This window comes from Miniopterus schreibersii, assembly GCF_964146895.1.
Source record: "Miniopterus schreibersii genome assembly, chromosome: 8".
NCBI classification, from domain to species: Eukaryota; Metazoa; Chordata; class Mammalia; order Chiroptera; family Miniopteridae; genus Miniopterus; species Miniopterus schreibersii.
In genome coordinates this window covers 27,063,381-27,078,735 of record NC_138109.1, presented here as the reverse complement: position 1 = coordinate 27,078,735, position 15,355 = coordinate 27,063,381, and the positions used below count along the sequence as shown (strand labels likewise).

Below are 15,355 nucleotides of genomic sequence, written 5' to 3'. Positions count from 1 at the left end.
GGTATGAAAGTGAGTGAAGCTGGGAGGGAACGATGGGCTTATTAAATTAGAAATGGTCCAAGGACAGAAGGTCTCAATAAGGCCATAAAACAGATTCAGTGGGTGTGAGGAGGTAGAACATCCTTTAGCAGAATACCCTTAGATGTTAAGATAGAAGGTCTGGTTAGAAAGTGGGATTTCTGAGTTCATGACTTCTGAGGTAAAAAAATTCTAGCCCGGCCGGGCGTGGCTCAGTGGTTGAACGTCGACCTAGGACCCAGGCGATCGGGGTTTGATTCCAGGTCAGGGCACATGCCTGGGTTGCAGGCTTGATCCCCAGTCGGGGGTGTGCAGAAGGCAGCCGATCAATGACCCTCTCATCATTGATGTTTCTCTCTCTCTCTCCCCCTCTCCTTTTCTCTCTCTGAAATCAATAAAGATATATTAAAAAAAAAAGAAGAAATTCTAGGAGATGATCAGGTGGAGGGTGGGGCCATGTTCCCATGGACTTCTGCTGTAGGTAAGAAGGAGACTGGAGTAGAGAATCGCAGGATTTGGATGGTCCACGTGGGTGTAGAAATTCCCAGGATGAAGGCAGGAACAGGGGTGAGCAGGGAGATATTGAGCCAAGTGACAAAGTTCACACTGAATATAGGATACCATCAGTAGAGGACAGTGACAAGAAGGTAGAGAGGACGGCACAGCCTCAGAGAGCAGGGGTGACTGTGGGAGGGTGAAAGAACAAGTGTGTGAATACAGAGGTGTCACTGCTCCCAATACCCGGGGGTCAACAAGTACAGGGCACAGTTAGGCCAGCCCAAGTGAGGCCGGAGCTGAAGGCTCCATTTGTTTTGTTTGGTGGTTGGTTCAATCATCATTCATTCAAAAAGGATTTGATATGTGTCTGATGAGCCCTGAGCGCTGGCTCAGTGTTGTGCTGAGGCTGCCTCTTCCAGTGAATGCACCAGAGCCAGCAGCCCTTTCCCCTTTTTGCCAAAGGTCCCCCACTCTCTCTCAGCAAGCCCCCCACACCAAAGTCCTGCCACCAAAGCCAGGCAGGCCCTGACATGGCTGATGGCCGGTAGGGGATCTTCTTGTTATAGCTTTTCCCCCAGAGATAAATAGGCCACAGTAAAAAAGATTGCTACATCCTTTCAATAAAGATTTTTTTTTTTTCTTTTCCAGACAGCTTGAGAAATGTTTTAAAAGCTTCTCACATTTCCAGTGGAACCCACAGAGAAGAATTTTGCTTGTTATCAGCCCTGGAAGCCTCTGATAGACGGGTGACATTTTTTTTCTTTTTCTTTCTCTTTTTCTCTTTTCCTTTTTTTCTCCAGCTGAAGAGAGAGTCACAGTGTGTTTTATAACTGGCTCTCTGCATTTCAAAAGCTCAACGAGAGCTCTCTGCTAACCCCGATAAGCCTTGGGCTCTTAGCGTCTTAAATACCTCTGACAAGCTATACATTACAGCGCTAATAATTTGCCAAATTTGCGCCCATAATATGATATCTGTAAAACGTCAAGGGCAGTAATGCGATTAGCGGTCTCAAATGAAATATCGAACATTCAGCGTTTAGGTCCTGAATAGGGGGAGAAAGGAAAGGAAATCAATTTCAAAAGCAGGAGGGAAAAAGGCGATAAGCGTGTAATAAAAATAGAGAGAGACAGAGGAGAGATGCAGAGGAAGAGAGACAGGCAGAGCAAGATATACACATCTTGTATTCATTTTTTAGGCAGGTAAGAGATGTAAAAAACTTCTACAAATTAGTTTGAATGGAAGCTGAGAAATAACATTTGGTCACCACAGCAACCGGGTTTGGGCAGAAGGAGGGAGGTGGGGGCTGGGAGCTGAGCGAGGGGTTGGCCAAGCCTAGGGAGGGCCTTTCACTCTCTGCCCCCAACAGCCTGCTTCCATAAAACACAGGAAGTTGAATTACAAGGAGTCTGAGGGTGGGCTCTCACCCTGCCCCCACCCACCCGAGGTGGGAGAGTCGTAATGGACTAATTATCTGGCCAGCGGAGGCGGCGGCGGCAGCGGCGGTCGGCGGTCGCAGGAGAGAGGGCCCGGGCTGTCACATACCAGGCTCTAGACTAAATAACAACATCTCACACCTGCAGCTTTACGAGCCCTGGCCGAGAAGAGCGCAGGCCCTCCCCTTTCCTCTGTCCGCGACATTTTCCCCATGCACTTGTGGGCCCCCCCTTGAGCCAGGCTGCTGCGGGGACACCAAAGTGAGGGGTCTCCTTCTGGCCGAAGCCATGCCCATGACTCAAGCCTTGCAACTTGGAGGTATCTCTACATTTGATGCTCCTTCTCCTGGGTCCTCCGGGTCATTCTCCAGGGCTGTCAGCAAGGCAAGGGGACCATGCCATTAAAACACCCGTTGCCCGAGTTTACTGGTGAGCAGGTTTGTCTGCACCTGCACTTATCTGTCTCAGGCTGAGGGACAGTCTCTAGGATAGGGCTGCATTGGAGCAGGAGGGCAGAAATCACTAGTGGGTCCTCTTAGAGCTTGGGGGGACAGCAGAGGTAGTAGCCCCCAGAGTCTTCTCAGCACATCTCTCTGCTTTGCCCCTTTCATAGCTCTCCCTAAAACCATGCATCGCAGGGGAAGTGGTTCTTTCAAAATGTGCTGTGCCTGCCCTTTCTGCACCACTTGGTCTTGGAAGTGACACCGTAACCCTGAACCTCCCTATTTTGCAAAGATATGAGACAGAGCTGCATCAAAAGAAGAAAGGAAACTGATGGATGTAGAGGCCAGTGACTCATCAAGGGGAGGCCAGTTGGGAAGAGTAGGACCAAGCCCTTACCCACTCTGAATGTCCTCCAGGCCCCTTGGATGGTCACCCTACAGGTAGTCTGAGGCTCCCAACCAGGATGTAGGCCAGCTCACCTAGGCAAAGAAGGGCTGAAAGGTAGTGGATGGCCTGGGGTGGGAGAAAAGCAAACAGGCTGCCTGGGGCCTGCCCCAGACCCTTCCCCAGGGCAGCCTGGAATGGCCATTACAGGGCCACTTCTTGCGGCACCACGAGCCATTAAAACAGGAGAGCTCAGGGAGCCATCAGCCCAGCACAGATGACTTCCCCAGATGTGGCAGTGGGGCAGGATGTGGAAGCCCCCAACCCCAACTCCACAGACAAAACATTCCCGCACTAACCATCCTTGGAAACCCCACAGCCCAGAGCCCCTCTTACAGATGCTTTCTAGACCATTTAGCAGGAGGCAGTGTTTATTTTTGAACATATGTTCTTTCCCATCTCTCGCCTCCCTTCTCCCTTACTAGCCCTTCCATACCCAAAACTATCTTTTGGGTGGGGTGCTGCTGGTTGTTACCACCAAGCTCCAAGGCCAGTATGGGGAGCATGATTTGTTTTGGCTTTGTGGCATGCTTTAGCGCATGCACATGGGTAAACACACACACACACACACACACACCCCTTGCTCAAACCTCCATCAGTGAAGTGCACATGCTGCACAAGCTCAAAGAGTACAGGTTCTTGGAGGCTGCTTGAGTTTGCAAATCCTAAACCAGGCTGTAGGCTCCCTACTTTTCAAAACAGGTACACTAGTCAGAGATGGTTCCTGGGCATTACACTGCTGTTGGGAAGGTGAGATGAGAGATGGATGGTCCCTGCCCAGGAGAGAATTCTTGACCTGGAGCTTGGACTGGGCTCTGCTTGGTTTTCTGTCCATGCATAGAGCCTAGAACAGTGCTATGCTCAATTATCACCCACCCCCCTCAACTAGGGTCTCTCTCTTTTCTTCAATATAACAGTATCCCCTGGACCCTATGTGATCAGATCAAATTCTGCCCCATTCAAAAAGCCTTCCTTAACTCACACAGCCCAGAGTTCTTTTTCTTCTAATAGATGTGGGGGCTCACATATACTGGGTGCCTATTGTGTGCCAGGAACCACAGTAGGCATTTTACATGTTATTTTATTTAGCTTTCAGAACTCTGGATATTATTATTTCTATTTTATAGACAGGAAAAGAGGCTCTGAGAAGTGAAGTGATTTGTCCAATTAAGCTAGCAAGTGGTAGAGCTGGAATTCAAACTCAGGTTTGAGTCAGAAATCCCATGATCTTTCCATCATGTGATGGAGCTTCCCACATGGAAATGTTTTGCAAATATCTGTCACAGTCCTTTCTAAAGTGCAGGCCCCGGGAAAGAAAACAACACCTACGTTTAGTCTGGCCAGGGCAGAGTAGAGAGGTTTCTCTTAAGGAAGCTTAAATTTGCAGCCCTCTTAATTTGTTGTTTCCTATGTAGCTGACAGTCAACCAAACCCTCAGATTTTCTCAGACACTTGGTCTCCCCTCACTGTGTTCCCAGACACATTGGTCTTTGGTGCTTGTTCCCTCTGTCTGGAATGCCCACCTCCTCATTCATTCACTCACTAATCCATTCATTTATTCTTTCATTCATTCAGTGAACATCAATTGAGAGCCTATTATATACCAGATACAGGCATTCACCAAGTAATGAGAGAAATAAATTTGAATCTGTAACACAGATGTTCTGCAAAAGTGATCCATGTTGCTATAGGATATGTGATCTTATCTGGAAAGTCAGGGAAGATTTACCTAAGGAAGTAATAATAGAGATGAGATCTGCTGAGGACCACATCTCCCACCCCAAACCCCTCCCCGCCACCACTGACCTTTGCCTTTGCCTAGAAAACTCTGACAGTCTTTCAAGTCAACTTATATTTCACTTCCTCATAGAGTTTTCCTTGACCCTTCAGACTATGTTAGATGTCCATTGCTCTCTCTATTCTTCTGTATAGCATTTCACTTACATTTATTACTTGTTTAAAATCCATCATCCCAAAAGATTATAAACTGCAAGAGGGCAAAGAATGTGTCTCTCTGGTTTCCCGCTTAATGTCCAGTGTCAAGCACAGTGCCTGGCATGTACCTGATATTCAATAGATGTCTGCTGAATGGATAATCTTGTTTTCCCATCCTGTACTGGTGCAGTTGAAGTTTTGGATCCAAGTGCAGGAATTCACACTGAATACATTTCAATTTATTAGGTGATCCAAGTGTATTAGTATTACAATAAATTTTAACCCATCCAATATTTATTGAGTACCTACTGTTTGCCATGAACCACACCTAAATGATGTTGGGGGAAGAAGGGCAGAGAAGGCTTGAACTGAGACTTCAAGTTTTAGTTTAAGATGGACAAGAGGCAGGGAGGACCTTCCAAGAAGAAGAGGCAAAAATGTGTCCGAGCACAGAGGCGAACACAAGACACTTGGGGGCAAATGGCAAGTAGTTCAGTTGGGTTCATGAAGGTCAAAATCGAGACTCATGTAGATAGCTTCTTACAAACACACACTCTCTCTCTCTCTTTCTCTCGGACTTCAGTATTTTTTACCATTCTATTTTTTTCAATCTGGAGAATGTCTTCTTGACAGAAAATTGTGGTAGCTTCTGGTCATCCCCACTAGCCATGAGTTATCTTTCTAATATACACATCTGATCATATCACCACTACCACACTTCCCAATTAATATTTTCCAATGGTTACCACCTTCCTCCAGAAGTCATACTCTTTATTATGGCAAACAAAGCTCTTATCCATTTGGTCCAAGGTTATGATTCCCACCCTACTTTCAACCTCCTCACTTTCCCCTCACACACATTACTGTGAGCCGTGTGACTTACTAACATCTGTGCCGGACTTTCAGCTCTGCCTATTCTCTTTAAATGGAGAGATAGAGGGGTGGACGGTCTATAGAGATAGAAGGTCCAGAACTTGTGCCTCTTACTACTACTCTCCATGGAGCGCCCTGCTCCCAGCACCATGATTCCCGCCTACAGAACTACTTATACTTCCCTGAATGCTTTTCTTTCTCTTACCACTGGGCTTTTGCACATGCTACTTCCTCTGCTTGGAACACCCTTTCTGCGGCTTCTAGACAGGCTGGCACCTGCTTCCTTTGTTGTGCAGGAAGCAGGAGAGGTGTTACTTTCTCCAGGAACTCTTTCTGCCTCCACTGCTCAAGTCCCACAGCACCATGTGCTTACTTTTATAGGGCCGCTAACCACTCTGCGTTTGAGTATCTATTTTCTTACCTATTTCCTTTACTTGACTTTATTTGATTTATATGATTTTGGTCATATATTCAGCACCTAGCATAGTGCTTGACATATACTAAGCTTTTAATAGATAGATACTTGTTGATTAAATGAATAAGTGAATAAGTGACTGAATGAGTAAACTCATTGTTCCTGAAACACATGCTTATTGATGACTGTGCCTTTCTCTGTGTGTCGTTCCAAAACTAAACTCTTCATTTCTCCCCATCCCTACCACCTGCTAACAAATCTCTTCTACCCCTTCTCCACCTCACTAAGTGGTACCTCTGCCCATTGGCTCATATTAGAAACCTGAGAGTTTCCCATGGATCATTTGTTCATTCATTCATCATTTATTGAACACCTACCTTGTGCCAAGCACTTTACTGAACGGTGAGGACACGGCTCCTAGCTTTACCGCACTCACTGTCTAGTCAGGATTAAGTTTCTGACGGCTCTCCATCCTGCCTCTAAAACAAACCCCAGGAGGACCGCACACCACCTCTGCCCGTGTTGGCTCTCACCCCCAGGAGGGCAGTATGAGGGACAGGAAAAGCACATAGGCTTTGGCGCCAGGGAGAGGTGGGTTCAAATCCAAGCTCTTCTTTATCCTCAGTTTCATTTACTATTCCTTTTTTAACAATAATATGTAATACTTTAAAACATAACATACTGAATGCCTACTCTGTGCTCGGTGCTGTGCAAGGTGTTGATGGTTCAGTGGTGAAAAAAAGAGAGATAGTGCACCCTCACAGAGTTTATGCTTCATGGGGGAGACAGACATTAAACAAACACCCAAATAAGGATATCACTGCAATTTGTCATAAACACTTAAAGACAAAAATAATAAATAGAAAAATAGGGGAAATCTTTGTTAGACTGGGAAGAGTTCTCTGAGGAAATGCCATTTAAACTCAGATCTGAAGGATGAGAGAGACCCAGCCATCTGAAGAGGTGGGTGAGAGTGAGCTGGGCAGGATGCAAAGATCTCATGGAGAAGGGAGGGTCAGGCAGGCAGGGAGCAACTCTTGCTGAGTTAAGAATTATGGGTTTGACTCTAGGGGCCATGCACCTTTAAAAGACTCCTGGGTTGCCAGTGGAGAAGCTGGATTGGGAGGTGGCAAGAATGGAAGAGAGAAATCAAATAAGACTATTCTGGCAGTGACAGATGATAGGTGGTGATGGCCTGAGTGAGAGTGGTGCCAGAGAGCTGGGCAGGAGTGAATGCATCTGAGATATGCTTTAGAGGTAGAATGGTCGGGCCTGAGTGATGCATCAAATGTGGGACTAAGAAGAGGGAAAGGTCAAAGAGTGATTCCGGGCTTCTGCTTTGAGCTAGTGGATGGAGAGGTGGCATGAGAACAGTAGAGAAGGAGCAGGTTTGGTGGGGGAAATTATTAGCGATTTCGACAGTTAAGTTGGTGGTAAGCAGCAGTCAGAAGCTTCAAAGAGAGGTCTTGAGGTGGAGTTAGAGCAGGAATAAAGGACAAGAGGGGACTAAAAGGTGAAGTGAAAGTGAAGGAATTCATTTGTCTCTAGGAACCACATTTTCGTAATTTATAAAATGGGAACAATAACATGAACTGAGAGAATGTAAAACCACAAGGCACACAATAGGCACTCAATAAATACTGGTTTCCCTTCCTTTCTCTTCCTCCTTCCCTCTACTTTATTCCCATCTTCCTTTCTATTTGTGGCTCTTTGAACCCTTCCCCTTTATCGCTGCCCCTACACATTGTACACAATTGTCACAAAAATGAGGAGAGTCAACTTCTTAGAAACTGTTAACCAGAAACTGCTAAGGAACTAAGGGCCAGGATTAGTTGATTTAAAATTCATGCTTTCAACTATCATGCTATGCCTTCTGCTTGGCACTCCTTTGCCCTTGCCCTTTCGCTGCTTAGCAAACTTCTATTCCTCCCCAAAGAATCATTTTCAGCTTTGCCAACTTTGTGAAGCTTCCCCTAAGGTCGCTAGCTGACTGAGGTGCTTGCTTCTTCCAGGTAGTGCTGCAACTTGCTCATAACGTCTATCTCCACACCTACCAGAGGATATTGGAATGATCTCTTTGGCAGGGCTCTGAATTCCTTAAAGCAGGAGCTCTTTTTAAACCTCTGTATCTCCAGCATTTAACTTAGATGAGGCAGTCTATTAAACACACACACACACACACACACGCACCCCCCCCCCCCCCCGTATGACCTCCAAGGCTCTGAGATTCCATAATTTCAAGCAAAAAATTTAGATGAGGAAAAATGCAAACACTACCCATAGCTTCTTTGCTATACTTTTAGGAGGGTGTGGTGTAACAGCCAAGATCACGTCCAAGGGAATCAGACTGGAAGATTTTTAGCTTCTTATCCTCAGTTCAACCTGCTGCATTGACTGGCAGCCAAGTCGTTCGTTATTCCAGATCCCAGTGAAAAGATTGTATTTTAGGAAATGCATGTAATTTACAACTTTAGTATTCCTACACAGAGGTAATATAGAAGGACAAGGTTACCATTCTGTGCTAAATGCCAAAAGAAGAAAATTCTGTAAATTCTGCGGCTGTTTTTCTAGACTCTTGGACCGTCTACAGAGCTTGGAGAACCCTGAGGTTGCCAAGAGAGCCTTCCCACATTTTGCAATTTTTCTGGATGGAATGTCAGCCATTTTTTTCTTTACTCACAATCTCAATTCAGCATATAAAGAAAGATTAATGGGGAAGTGACTAAAAGTAAATACTAGGTCTGAAGGGCTTTGACCAAACATGATGCCTAGAACAGAGTAGGCATTCCATAAACGCCGGTACAAATAAATGGCTCTAAAGCCCCAACTGCCTCAGTTTTTCTTTAGGAACCTGTATTCTGATCATAGGGATCACCTCGTCCTCTCTCCTCCTAGAGCACATCAATCCTGTGAATCATTTACAACATCACTTGCTATTGCTGTCCCTGACTCAGTACTGTGCACACGGACCACACCCCATTCTACTCAAAAATTGCTCACTGACTTATATGGATGTGCCATCAGTTGGTTTCAGTGACTTGCAGAACTCTAGAAGCATCATTTCCATTTGATTCTTGACATGGCTGCCCTTCTCCCACCCCCAGAAACATCCACCTAGTGTTCAGGTTTCCCCTGGTGCCCTTGAAACCTGGTTTTCCTGGGCTGAAATTTTCTTCCAACACTGAAGTAAACGAGAAAGGACAAAGAGTGTTGTCTGGTCTCTGCTGCTGGTACCTATACATCCCCATTCTCCACAACCTCCTGGGCTCTCAGAATTGATTCCCACCTTCACAGCAACCGCCTGGCATGGTCCTTGTCAGGTCTTGCTTTTCTGACCCTGTTTGTTCCCCACAACTGGCCCATTCCCAGGGACAGGCTTTTGCCCAGCCAAGTTCCTAGCCTCTCCATTTCTTGACTCTTGCCAGACATGCCAATCTTTGTAACTGGAGCTTAAGAGTAGATTGTAGCCCGGCCGGGCGTGGCTCAGCGGTTGAGCACCAAGCTAGGATCCAGGCGATCGGGGTTTGATTCCCGGTCAGGGCACATGCCTGGGTTGCGGGCTCAATCCCCAGTGGGGGGCGTGCAGGAGGCAGCCGATCAATGACTCTCTCATCATTGATGTTTCTATCTCTCTCTCTCCCCCTCTCCTTTCCTCTCTCTGAAATCAATAAAGATATATTAAAAAAAAAAGTCGATTGTAGATGTTATGCATGCAACTAGCAAAAGATGGGCTTCAGAACCTCTAAGTCACGCCCTAGCCTGAGATTCTATGGCTCTGGTACTTCACCTTGAGCTCATGTGAATAAAACACTCAATTTAGTTTCATTTATGTGTCTTGTTACCATGTGAGTCAATGGATATATCTTCTTTAAAAATCTAAGAAGTAGACCTAGCTGTCAGCTAACTAGTTCTCAGTTTACCCCATAATTATTCCTAAATCCCAGGTAAAATAGGGAGCTGCAGTACATCTTGCAAGCCCTGGGTGGACCAGCCTACGCTGGAGATGGTCCTTAGCATCAAAGAGTTGATTGGAGTTTGACTCTAGAGCTTCTAGTACAGTTCATGATGGAGAAAGTCTTAACTACTCTGAACAAGGGGTGAACACCTAATGGTCCAGTTTCACTACCATTGCTGAAGTCTTCCTGTCAGGCCACATTTCCAATAAGCAATGAAGAATCAATTATCTAAACAGTCTAGTACCCAAGACAAAGTCTGACTTATCAGCATTTTATAGTCAGGAATGTATGGTCTCTGAACACAGCTACTTTCTCAAGATATTTCTGTTATCTGGCCCACCCATGTAACAAATACTGAAAGCCTCCATGTGCTGGGCACTGCGCTCGATGGTGGGATTATGGCACTGAACAAGATAAATAGAGTCCTGCACTCAAAGGGTGCACAATCTAGAGCAGGAGTCAAGAAACAAAGCAAATATAATTACCCCATCTATTACTTGGTTATATTTAGGACTAAGTGCTGCAGCAATAAATACAAGATGTTAGCCGACCACATATTGAGTCCAAACAAGCACTGCGATGGCAAAATTATGAAGGGTGGCCTAATATATGGGGTGGGCAAAGTAGGTTTATAGTTGTGAGTATGTGAAACACGGAGTTTATTCTTATATTCTTATTTACTAATTATTGTATTATTTATTTGTATTAAAATTGTAAACTACTTTTGCCCATCCTTGTATTACTCAAATGGCTCTCTTTTTCTTCCTACTTTTAGACTCTTTCTACTTCTGAAGGAGAAATTTCCAAAGCTAACCAATGCTTCCATATAAGTAAGGGAGAAAATAGAAGGTGTTGACCATCAGGTATAAAATGCACATATACCTGTAGGTACAGATGCATGGCCATGTGTGTAGACACATGTACACCCCCCTCCCCACCAAGCAGAGGAAGACCCATGAAACATGCCCTGGGGGGAGAAAAGGAAGAAAAAAAATGAAATCCAAACAGTCGTTTTTCACCCCGAAAACATATAATTTTGTGTAAATTTTTACTTTAAACATCTCTCTTTTCCTGAGCTGTGATATGGGCCCTGTCAAAGCCAGGGCCAATTACTGCCATTAGGTTCCCATCATGTCACTGCTTCTCCCCCCGTCAGGAAGGCCCTCGCCTCCCAGGCCTATAATCTGTACTCACTTTCGCTCCATCACTTTCAGAAGGAACAAAATTGTTTTGTGTGTTTTTTTTAAAAGGGCCTTTACTTGGCCCCTGTCAACCCTGAAAAGAAAAGAAAGAGAGAGGGGGAGAGAGAAAAGAGGAGAAAGAAAGATTGTTTAAGAGTTTAACTGTGAGACTGCCAACAAGAAGACAAGAGGCAGCCCAGCTCTCCCCAAGGTCCAGGTTTGGGGATCCCTGGGACACCAGACCGTGGGCCTTGTCACTTGCTCCCCTTTTTGGAGAAGTTATTTCTGTCCCAAGAGAGCCCTTCTCACAGATTCTGAGCTCATAGTTTTGGGAGACTAGCTGAAGACATCAAAGAATAGTCTGGCTGTGAATCACCAAACCAGTTACTAAAACGTCACAGGCCAAATAGTGGGGCAACCTTTTTGAACTCCAAACTCCCTAAGGCACTGGCCGTGGTGGGGCCTTGGGCTAGAGAAGACCCTCAGGAACTCTGAAGATGCTGTTAACAGAAGGCAAAATGAAAGCTGGTCCATGAGGACAGTGCCTGCTAAGAAGGCAGGTTGGCTTGGTCCCTCCCTTAGCTCAGCCAGGAAGTTCCTAACTCTGCACTCTTCTCCTCGGGTCAACTGGCACCTCCATGGGCTGCGGAGCTCACTGCTGGGACAGTCTCCCCCGGTTTCCTCCCACTGATGGCGGCTGAGGCCCCTGGCACCACCTGAGACAGCACTCTGCCTGCACTGGAGTTACACCTTTCTGAAATCTGCAGACAGTTATCACACCCCTCGGCTCGGCCAGGCAGGCCCAGCATGCCTCTCCACTCCCGCCGCCTCAGTCGTCACTTAGCCAAGTTAAACAGATTTAGCTCCTTTAATCTTTCCTCATTAGCTGGCAATCTGGAAAGGAAACAAATGCTCACCCCATACAGGTTCAAGCTGTTGCTTTAACCTTGTAAAAGTGTGCAGGGCGATGGGGCTGCGGAGTCAGTTAGGATCATTACCATGGGAGGCCACTCCCTCTCAGCTAGCCCCCTTAGGGGCTTTCCCCTTTCTTTTTGAAACCACTCCAGGGTGTCGCCTCCCTTCTAGGCCCAAGAGCTCCATACCCAAATCTTGTGCACACGGCCCCCAAAGCAAGGTAGCTTCCAGAGCCTTCCTAAGGCTCTCTTGGAAGAGTAGGGGGAGTTTTCCCCAAAAACATATTCATTAGTTCCAACCCGCCACCACCACACACACAATCAGGTGCTCACACCTACCTATCAGCTTCTGCAGCCACATACAGTTTTCTCCCAGTCCAAAATGAGACCCTGTTCAACAAGCTCAGCTCCTCTGTTCACTGGGAGGGTGTCCCTCTCCTTGAATGGATTCCCGGGCATTGATTTTTCCTTTCTGCACAGTTTTCATTTACATACCTACACCACCGGCGAAAACCTGAACCTGTTTAACAACAGCCACTTGTGGCACACCCATTACAACACATCTGTTTTTCTGTTTCCAATTTGTTCACTTAGTGCTATTTTGTTTGGTGTGGTTTGGCCCCTAGGCACGCGCGGGCGTGCGCACACGCGCGCGCACACACAGCTCTCAATTCCATTTTCCTCCTGAAGATGACAGACCTCCCCCCCTTCATTGTATCTAGCTCCAAACGGACTGGGTGAACATTTTTAGGACTGTTGTACCATTTTTTAGAAGACAGGAGGCACATCTGTTTCACTTCCCCAGGCTCCTGATTGCCCCTTTTACTTTCTATGATTTTCCAGACATAATTATAAGTGGTTCAATCAGCTCCCCGCTTAGCATGTTCCCAGAACACTAGCCTTAATACCTTGTGATGGATGTCATCCTGGCTCGCTGATTTGTGAAACCTTTACATTTTCTGAGTATTCTCCTACCTGCTTTCTATCAGTAACGATTTTTGCACAGTCTGCATTTACTTCCTAATTATCCAAATTCCTTTTCGTCATTTTTCTTCTTAAAGACGGATCTAAAAAATGAGCTGAGTATCTCTGCCCCGTAGGAGGTAAGATGAATCTCCCACTTCTCTTCATTTATTAGCCGTCTATAGGCTCACTGGTCTTTCCCCTACAGTTTCTTTCACCTCACCCTCAATATATTGCTAAACATGTTTATTCCCTTTAACCCTTCACTAGTTCAAGTTTCTCTCCACTTCCTCTGGTTCATCCTCTTGCCCACAAGCCCCAGGATCTGTCCTCTGCTGCCTCCTGAAGACAATCCCTTTATTTTGCAGAAAACTAGGGTGAGCTTACCCGAAGCTATGCAAGTCCTTTTCTCTTTCTTCATCAGAACTGGCCGCAGTTCTTAGTGTTCTTCTAGCTATCTCCTCCTCAGGCTCCAAAAATGGACTGGTATCTTTGAAATATAGAGGAGAACTGCAGGTGGCTGTCTATTTTCCTTGCTTCACCTAAAAAACCTCAACCATCATCCCCGTTCTCGAGTGTTCTCTGCCCCATTCAGTACTGGCTTCCATTATGGGGTTCTAATGAAATTTTCTAGATCTCAAAGCAAGAGTCAGTCCTCACCTTTACCTCTGGGAAAACTTGGTTTTCATTTTGCTCATTTTCTCTCTGAGGTGCTACCTTTCCCCTTTCTCCTTTCATTCATTCATTCATTCATTCATTCATTCATTCACTCACTCACTCATTCATTCAATCTGTATTAAGTCCTTGGGTGCCTACCCCGAGGACTGGAAATAGAACAATGAACAAAGTGTCAGGACACCAGTGTTTAAGGTCTAGTAGAGGAGAGACATTAAATACTCTCCAACTCAATGTATGATTACAAACCACAATATTTTATCCAGTTATGCTATAAGAAAGCATAACCAGAGAACAAAATTTACATTGAGAGGACGGGGACAGCTTCTTTGAACAGCAAAATTCAATGATACAGCAAAGATGAGTAAGAGTTGGGTGAAGTGTACACTAAGATGCCAAAAATGAAAGCTTGGGCATTTAATGAACCAAAGGAAAAGCGGTTTGACTGAACAAAGGCAGGGAAGGGGAGAGTGCCCCGAGCTGAGTCTGGAGAGTAGTGTCCTTAACTAAGCAGGGAATATAAGACCAGGAACAGGCTTGGGAAAGAAGATCATGCTCCACTGTGCCCTAGAAGAGATGAGGGACAATACATTTCCATGTCTATTTTCTAATATCATCCTTCCCTGTTGCTTTGATGAAAATCAGGGCTGGTGAAAAATGAAACGGAACCATTGGATGTATTCCCTCCCTCTACTGCCTTAGCTAACTCAAGTGGTCTTCCTGATTTTCTCTCCTATAACTGGGACTCTGTACTTCACTAGAGGAAAATGTGAAAGACACAATTTCATTAAACAATTCTACTGTGGAGTGAAGGCAGGGTCAGAAGTAAGAGTTTTGGAATCTCGGGTAGAACTGGGCAATGTGAAAGAGGCCCCTAGGTGATGCCGATGTGCCACCCAAAGGATGCCCATTTTTCAAAAATAACTTCTCATAAGTCTCATTTTTGTCATCATGAAAAAGGGATTAATCCTGGAAAGGCCTTTGAGCACATCTAGGTTAAACATGACCTGAAGCAGAATCCTTTCCACAAGTGTTCTGTGTCCTGGGGTACCCAGAGACAAAACCAAAATGCCAGACCTCTTGAGGCAAAGAAGGGAAGATGTGTACAGAAACAGGGAAAGTCATTAAGATATAATTAGGGGGTAAAAAGGGTTCTTACTGCTTAGCAGGGAGTCTTCATTCCACCTGCTGACCCCATGCAGCCAGCCCCAACTCTCCTTAGGGTGTGCGCTCTGGGGATGCATGCACAAACCCAACTTACACAGGTGGGACCAGGGTCAAGGACACCAAGAGCTTCTCAAAATATTCATCAGAGGAGAGGGTCCCCTGCTTGGCCTGAGGAAACAATCCCACCCTCCCCACCCCCACCCAACCCTGCCTTAGGAAGAAAGGTCATTCCCTCCTCCTTGTCTCCACAGCAGCTTTTCAAAGGTTAAATTCAACCAGCCTGCTCCGCCAACCCCCTCACGCCCACCCCCAAACAAGAGAGGAAAAGTTAATTGAAAATGCTGTTTAATTTTTCAGCTCCAGTGGATCCTACCCCAGCACAGATGGCTCCCCCAGGACTGTCTGTCCCGAGCCCATCTCCACCACTCCATCGCACCC

At 45.9% G+C, this 15,355-nt stretch overlaps 1 protein-coding gene across 2 annotated transcripts in view; it reads right to left on the bottom strand.

Moving 5' to 3' along the window:
• Window positions 1–15,355, bottom strand: part of RNF220 (ring finger protein 220) — a 211,548-nt gene that overhangs the window by 112,016 nt on the left and 84,177 nt on the right. The window lies entirely within an intron of this gene.